The sequence below is a fragment of the Nycticebus coucang genome, chromosome 21 (genome assembly GCF_027406575.1).
Source record: "Nycticebus coucang isolate mNycCou1 chromosome 21, mNycCou1.pri, whole genome shotgun sequence".
In the NCBI taxonomy this organism is placed as follows: Eukaryota; Metazoa; Chordata; class Mammalia; order Primates; family Lorisidae; genus Nycticebus; species Nycticebus coucang.
In genome coordinates this window covers 34,443,737-34,452,047 of record NC_069800.1, presented here as the reverse complement: position 1 = coordinate 34,452,047, position 8,311 = coordinate 34,443,737, and the positions used below count along the sequence as shown (strand labels likewise).

General features: G+C 45.7%; 1 non-coding gene across 1 annotated transcript; it reads right to left on the bottom strand.

Annotated features, from left to right (window-relative positions):
- Positions 1–1,036: 1,036 nt before the first annotated feature.
- Positions 1,037–1,140, bottom strand: LOC128574293 (U6 spliceosomal RNA). The gene has a single exon (XR_008376670.1). It is a non-coding gene; the product is annotated as a U6 spliceosomal RNA (small nuclear RNA).
- Between the last annotated feature and the right edge of the window lie 7,171 nt (positions 1,141–8,311).

Below are 8,311 nucleotides of genomic sequence, written 5' to 3'. Positions count from 1 at the left end.
TTGACTCTCAGTTTTGTCTCTCATCCCTTAATGTGACAGTGGAATCCCTCATTCTGACTCAATCATCTGTTTTGGAATTTATTTATTTATTTATTATCTATCAGCCATTGAATTAGGTTCTTTTATTTATTTTATTAAGTCATATATACATAGATCATGAATACATTTATGCCTTTGTGGGATTCAATGTGTTGATTATTTGTACAAATTGGAGTGCTTACATCCTACTAATCAACATAGCTTTCACCTCATTTACTTAATCACTGTGTTAAGACATTTGTGTTCTATACCTGATAGATTTGACTTGTACCCTTGCAATATGCTCCATAGGTGTGGTCCCACCATTAACCCTCCCTCTATCGAATCACCCCCCTCCCTGAATTAGGTTCTTTTAAAGAAAAAAAAATTTTTTTTTGAGACAGAATCTCACTATGTCGTACTAGATAGAGTGCTCTGGCGTCACGGCTCACAGCAAAATCAAACTCTTGGGCTTAAGTGATTCTCTTGTTTCAGCCTTCCTAGTAGCTGGGACTACAGGTGCCTGCCACAACGCCTGGCTACTTTTTATTGCAGTTGTCATTGTTGGTTAGCTGGCCCGGGCTGGGTTCCAACCTGCCACCTTTGGTGTATGTGGCTGGCACTGTAATCATTGTGCTACAGGTGCCAAGCCTCTTTCTTTCTTTCTTTCTTTTACTGGAAAAAGGAAGCTCAACATTCTTCTCAACGAGGGCAGTGTCCATAGGACACAAATGACCATGCTTACAGTATACACTGAAACATGTCAGTTTGTGCTGGGAAAGAGCCTCATAACTCTCAAAGTCAGATTCATTGGCATCAAAGATGGACAGCTTCTCATCTGTCAACATCTGTGGCTCATCCACTGTGTTGGGGAGTGCTGCCTATACTTGAGGTCTGGGTTGTCCAGGTACTGTCCGCATTGGATGCCCTTGGGAGGGTGGGTCTGTGGGTGCATGAACAGGCAGTGTTTTAGGAAAGCAGCCCCAAGTAGCAGCCCTGGCAGTATCGCCACTTGTTTAAAAATATGGAACACTTCACAAATTTGCATGTCATCCTTGTGCAAGGGCCATGCTAATCTTCTCTGTATCGTTACAATTTTAGTATATGCACTAATTTTAATAAAGACTGGGGTGGTGTCTTGCTCTTGCTCAGGCTGATCTTAAGATCCTGATCCCAAGTGTTCCTCCCCACCCCCTTGGCCTCCGAGAGTGCTATGTCTGTTTGGGAATTTTGTAAACCCTCCTCCTTTCTTGTTTCTTTACCATCTGGCTTCAGCTATTCTTTTTATGCCCTGTAGATTTTGACATACTTCCCATGTATGTACTGGTCCTAAGTTTATTCCAGTCACCAAGGCAAACCCCTTCCTGGAGCTCCAGACTCAAGTAGCTGAGGGTTTCCTAAGCAGCTACCTTGGATGTCTCCCAGGGACCTCAAGAGGAACAGATCTGAGATGAAACTCATGGCTCTCCAAAACCCAGTTCTTACCAGTATCTTCCAGTGCAGTAAAATGGTAGCCCAAGACAGAAGGCTGAGGTCAGTCTGGACCCCTCCCCTACCCTCGTGCTCCCTATATAATCTGTGTCTAAGTCTTGAGTCCTCTTGTTTCAAAGCTATTGTCTGACACCTTGATTATTTCAATGGCCCTTAACTGGCGGTCTCCCTGCTCCCTCTTTTTCTACCCTCCCACTACTCTGTCCTCAACTCCTCCAATCTGCACTCAGAAGTCACAATTTAGCTGTGTGACACTGGGAAATTTGCTGCCCCCTCTGAGTTTCACTCAGTCCCCCATTGGTCAAAGTAGGTCTAGAGACTTGCCTAGGATTAGCACGGATCAGTTTTGGGGTGTCATGACCCCAAGGAGCTGGTTGTGTTCTGGATAGAAAATAACTCATGATGGGGTGTGGGACCCCCCCTAGGGAAACAGTCTCATCAGTCCTGCTCCTCCCTAGAGCCTTCAGCTTCTAGGTTTCTGCAGCCTGCTGTCACCAAGAAGGAAGAAATGTCTGCAAGCCACAGCTGAAACTCATGTCTTTCCCGGTGCCTCTTCCCTTCTGCCCACATGAATTCCAATTTATTGATTTTGTGGATTATGATTTTGTTGTCATGTTTAAGAACTTTTCACTAAGCCCTTGGTCCTGATGATTTTTTTCTTTATTTTCTTCTAAGCATTCTATAGTTTTAAGTCTATGATCCACTTTAAGTTTCTTTTTGTATAAAGTGTGGGGTGTAGGTCTAGATTCACATTTTTGCCTGTAGATATCCAATCACCCCAGCACCATTTGCTGGAAAGACCATGCTTTCTCCATTGAATAGTTTTTGCGTCTCGGTCAGAGATCAGTTGGCTGTGCTTGTATGGGGTTATTTAAAAACTTTTTTTGCAAGTGTGGTGGTGTCATAGTTCACAGCAAGCTCAGACTCTTGGGCAGGGGTCCTCAAATTGCGGCCCCTGGGCCACATGAGGCATTGTGATTGTATTTGTTCCCGTTTGTTTTTTTTTTCTTACTTCAAAATAAGATATGTGCAGTGTGCATAGGAATTTGTTCATAGTTTTTTTTTTTTTTTTTACAACTATAGTTAGTCCCTTCAATGGTCTGAGGGACAGTGAATTGGCCTCCTGTTTAAAAAGTTTGAGGATGCCTGCTCTTGGGGCTCAAGTGATCCTCTTGCCTCAGCATTTCCAAGCAGCTGGGACTATAGGTGCCCACCACAACACCTGGCTAGTTTTTCTACTTTTAGTAGAGACAGGGTCTTGCTTTTGTTCAGGCTGGTCTTGAACTCCTGAGCTCAAGCAATCCACCTGCCTTGGCCTCCCAGAGTGCTAGGATTACAGGCGTGAGCCACCACACCTGGCTTGTATGGGGTTATTTATAAGTTCTTTATTCTGTTCCATTGATCTATGTGTGTGTCCCTTCACCAATAACACATGTCTTGATTACTGTGGCCTTAATATCAAGTAGAATGATCCAGGCACAGTGGCTCACATCTGTAATACTAGCACTTTAGAAGGCTGGACTGTTTGAGCTCAGGAGGTTGAGATCAGCCTGACCAAGAGAAAGACCCCATCTCTACTAAAAATACAAAATAAATAATAGCTGGGCACCGTGGCAGGTGTCTATAGTGTCAGTTACTGGGGAGGCTGAGGCAAGAGGACCGCTTAAGCTCAAGAGTTTGAGGTTGCTGTGAGCTATGACACCATGGCACTCTACCCAGGGCACAGTGAGACTCTGTCTCAAAAAGAAAAAAAAACAACAAGTAGAGTGATCCTCTCATTTTATTACTCCTTTTCAAAATTGTTAGATCCTTTCTATACAAAAATTTATTTATGTATTGACATGATCTCTGTCACCCAGGTTGGAGGGCAGCAGCATCATCCTAGCTCACTGCAACCTTGAGTTGCATGACAGCTTCACTCAGAGTCACTCAAAATGTTCTGGGTAATCATGGGCAACTGTGGGTGGTTGGAAGGCACTTTCTTTTCAGAGAATAAAGGCTCCAGGAGAGCAGGAGTCTTTGATTTATTCACCGAAGAATCCCAAGTGCCCAATCTAATAGGGTGCTTGGTGTCTAGTAGGTGCTCTATAAATATTGGTTGATTAAATGTAGGGGTCCAATGGACTAGGGGGACCTCTGAGACCAAGGTTAAGGGGCATACTAAGGTCAGTGTATAACAGCAAAGGCTCTCATTTTTTTGGTACTGAAACCTGGCTAGAGCAGTTAGAGGTCTGCCTCTTGAGGCAAAGGTTTGTTGAGAGGCACTGTACTCTTCAACCAGAGAACCCCTCACAGGGATAGGGGGCAGCCCCTGGCTGAGATTTTTAAAGTGAGGTCTTAGCCAGCCAGAGCTGGTTTTCTTTCCTCTAAGAAAAGAAGGGTGACCCAGGTGCCATGGCTCGTGGCTGTAATCCTAACGCTCTGGGAGGCCAAGGCAGGTGGACTGCTTGAGCTCAGGAATTGGAGACCAGCCAGAACAAGAGGCAGACTGTGTCTCTACTAAAATAGAAAAACTAGCTGGGTGTTGTGGTGTGCACCTGAGGTACCAGCTACTCGTGACGCCGAGGCAGGAGGATAGCTTGAACCCCAAAGACTGAGGTTAATGTGAGCTGTGAGCTCTGCAGCACTCTACCCAGGGCAACAGAGTGAGATCCTGACTCAAATTAAAAAAAAAAAAAAAAAGAAGCGCGGTGGAGATCCCGGCTGCCGGCTGTGGGCTCGTAGCTGCCTCCTGGTGGTCAGTTGTAGCCACTGCCAGCTCTTGGACGTGGCATCCTCCCATCCCTACTCAGACAGGTAGTAAAGGCACATCCCAACATAGGGCCCCTCTGGCCCCTGGGCCCCAAAGGGCTCACCAGCTCTTTCTGCTTTGCTCTTGCCCTCCTTTCTTCACCAAGGAAGACTTCCAGGGAGGGCCTGGGCTGTATCTTCCTTTGGCATCTGTAAAGATTCCGCCAGATCCCTAGCCCCCTGCTCTCTAAGGCCATTTTCATATGTGCAGGGTGGATCCAAGAGTAGCGAGTGGTGGGATAACCTCCCTCAGGCCCCTGTGGTCTGATCTTGCTCTTTCGCCTCCTCCACCCACACTTTCTTTGCCAGCCTTTAGCTCCCATCATGGGGTCTCCCCCAACTCCTCTCCCTGTTTCTATGCATGCCCTAACCTGACTCTCACAACTTCCCATGTGTGCAGTTCCAGGCAGGCCCCTGTGTGTTGGGGGGAGCCTCTGGGGTGACCCCACTGCTGCCTCCCTTTCTCCCCAGTGTTCTTACCTCTCAGGAAGGGTTCCTCAGAATAATGTTTGGATAATACCTTTCAGGTCTGGTGCCAGCCTGTGCCCTGAGTCCTATACAGGCTCTGGGCATAGGCTTCCCCCATTCTGGATCAGTTATGGGAATTCATCTGTCAACATGATCTGCCATAGTTTGACAGAGAGCCCATGAGATGCTGTGCATGGCATGGGGGCATAGGGCAGGTGGGGTGGATGTGGGTGGGGAGATAGCTCCTTTCATCTCAGGCAGGAAGCATGTTCCCAGGTTACTAGTCATAAGGTCAGGTCACAGAGCAGGCATATGGGTTTTGTCTGCAGCACCTTTGTAATCCCCAGGAAAGAAGACACAGGGGGAGTCTTCTTCCCTTTTCTCTTCCCCACTTCCTTCCTTCTCTGTACCCCATCTTGTTCTGTTTCTGCAGTTATAAAAGAAGACCACAAACTGTTTAAATTATGAAAAAAATTATTAGGTTCATGATTCCAGAATCTGGGAAGTCCAAGAGCATGGTGCCTGCATCTGATGTGGTCTTTGTGCTTCCATCCCATGGTGGAAGGCAGAATCAGCTGAATCCATTCTTCTATCAGGAAACTACTCCCAAGATAATGAACTCCTGTGATAACAGCATTACTCCATCATGAGGGTGGGGCCCCGATGACCTAATCACCACTCTCCACTGCTACAATGTTAATTAAATCTCAACATGAGTTTTGGAGAGAACATTCAAACCATAGCATGTCCCCACCTGATCCATACATATGCTCTGTAGAGCATCTGTCCCCTGTTTTGGCCCTGGGGGAGAATGATTTACAAAAGAAAGAGAAAATTCAGTATTTTCCCCTTACCTGTGGTTTCTGTTATCTGCAGTCAACTGCAGTTTGAAAATATTAAATGGAAAATTCCAGAAATAAACAATTAAGTTTTAAATTATGTGCCATTCTAAGCAGCATGAATCACCCCTTTGTCTAGCATATTCATGCTGTATATGCTACCTGACAGTTAGTCACTTAGTAGCTGTCTCTGTTATCAGATCAACAGTCATAGTATCATAGAACTTGTGTTCAAGGCACTCTTATTTTACTTAAAAATGGCCTCGAAGTGCAAAAGCAGTGATGGTGACATATTGTTATAACTGTCCTATTTTTATTATTATCGCAAATCTGTTACTGTACCTAATTTGTAAATAGACCTTTTCCATAGGTATGTGTGTATAAGAAAAAATATAGTGTATATAAGGTATATATAAGGTTAGGTACTATCTGCAGTTTCAGGCAGTACCTGGAGGTCTTGGAGCATATACTCCACCTGGATAAGAGGGGACTATTCTGTCTTCATCAGGCTTAGGTACCGCTTGCCTGCCAAGGAAAGATGTACTGCTAAGATGTGACAGTTATTTGTCAGTTGATAGAATTCTACCCATTAGGTTTTTCCTCTTACTGTGTTCTGTGGTGTCTTTATTGATAGGGGGCAAGAGAGGCCTGGGTTGTCCTTAGCCTTTGTTGCCCAGAGACTTTGACTTGGTGGGGAGAGATGATTTCTTCCCTCAGGAGACCCACAAAACTGAGCCTTAGCATAGGGCCTGGCACTCCACAGGGATCCAGAATTCAGTATGGGACAGAGAGGAGCAGGCAGAAAGGATCCTGTCAGAGAGGGAGTGGGAGGATCAGGGAGTCACAGAAACTCCAGAAGGAGCAAGGCCGTGAGAGTGGGCACAGGGATTATGGGACTGCAGCCAACCTTGGAACAGGGAAGTGTGATCTCGTGGGCAGAGGAGAACAGAAGGAAGCCCAGGTAGCCAGGAACCCCCGCAAGGCTAGAGGGCAGTCGGCTGGGTCAGGGTGGCTATATGTATATGTGTATACATATACGTGTATGTATACACATCCCTGTGTATGCATACACATATACAATCAGCTCTTGCTGCACAACCAACTACTCTACATCTTAGTGGCTTATGACATTACCCATTTATTATTTTTCACGAGTCTATGCTTTTGCACCCTGACACTGGGTTGGGTAGAAGCTGGCTGGTATAGAATGGCTGTCCAGCAGTCTAGTCCAGGCTTGTTCACATAGTGGTTCACATAGGGGTTCAGGAATGCAAGTGAAAACATGCCAGGTCTCAAAAGGCCTTTACTTGGAACTGACTTACTGTTGCTTCCTCCATGCTCTTTTGGTCAAACAAGTCTCATGGACAAGAGTTGCTGGAAAGGGTTTAGAAAAATGTTCTGCATTTTGATGAGAGGTGCTCCTAAGTCATGTTGCAGAGGGAGTGGCAGGGAATTGGGGCTATTCTTATAATCAATCTAACACTACACTCGTTTGTGAAAGACAGAAACCTGGGTGCCATTCTCATTCCACTCTACCACTTTTCCAATACCCACTACATCACCAAGTCAATTTGATTTTACCCCACAAACTTCATTCAACTTTCCCCACTTTCCTCATTCCAGTCCAAGGAGGCCTACAGGAGCCACCCAACTCAATTTACTCAATCTTTTGGCCACATAGCAGCCAGCAGGCCCTCTTCAGAGTGCAAACACGTCATATCCTTTCCCCCTGCCCAAATCCTTTCCAAGACTATGCATTATTTCATAGTTGCAAGTGGCAGAAACAGGCTCTGATTATGGCAAAGGAATCTAACGGGAGGGTATTGATGATCTCACAGGATTTCTGGAAAACGAGACCCAGAAATCACACAGGCACCAAGGGTGGCAGCTAGATAGCCAGGACCACTGTGAAAACCATGCTGCTGGCAGAGTGCAGTGGCTCATGCCTGTAATGCTAACACTCTGGGAGGCCAAGACAGGAGGATCACTTGGGTTTAGGAGTTTGAACCTGAGCAAGAGTGAGATCCTGTTTCTACCAAAATTAGAAAAACTAGCTGGGTGTTGTGGTGGGCACCTGTAGTCCCAGCTACTTGGGAGGCTGAGGCAGGAGGATTGATTGAACCAGGAGTTTGAAGTTGCTGTGAGCTAGGCTGATGTCATGGTATTCTAGCCTGGGCAACAGAGTGAGGCTCTATCTCAAAAAAAAAAAAAAAAAAAGAAAGAAAGAAAGGAAGAGAGATAGAGATGGAGAGAAAGAAAAAGGAACAAAGAAAGAAAAAGAAAACCATGTACTGGAGCATCTGGAGTGGGGGACACTGAGGTCAGGCCTCCCGATGCTGCTGCTGCTGCCACCACCAGGATGATGCTCCACTGTCCTTGCTTCTTTGCATCACTCACTACAGAGTCAAGGACCTAGGTGGCGGTATCTAACAGGCTAAGCCCCTCGTCTGGGAAATAGGAATGAAAGAAAAAAAATCTCATTTAATTTCTGTGCTGACTCAGTCACTGGGGAATTCCTAGGAATTTATAGGATGGATAAAGATGCTGCACATTCATTTGTTCTCATCCTTTCCTGTGCTTAGCAGGCTCCCAAAGCCACCGGGAGTTGGTGGGTACCTCAGCTGGCATGCGGCATTCCTGCTGTAATAAGCATTATTTTTGTTAAACTCACAAGCCCCTATAGTTTAATTGAGAAGGTAATGAGG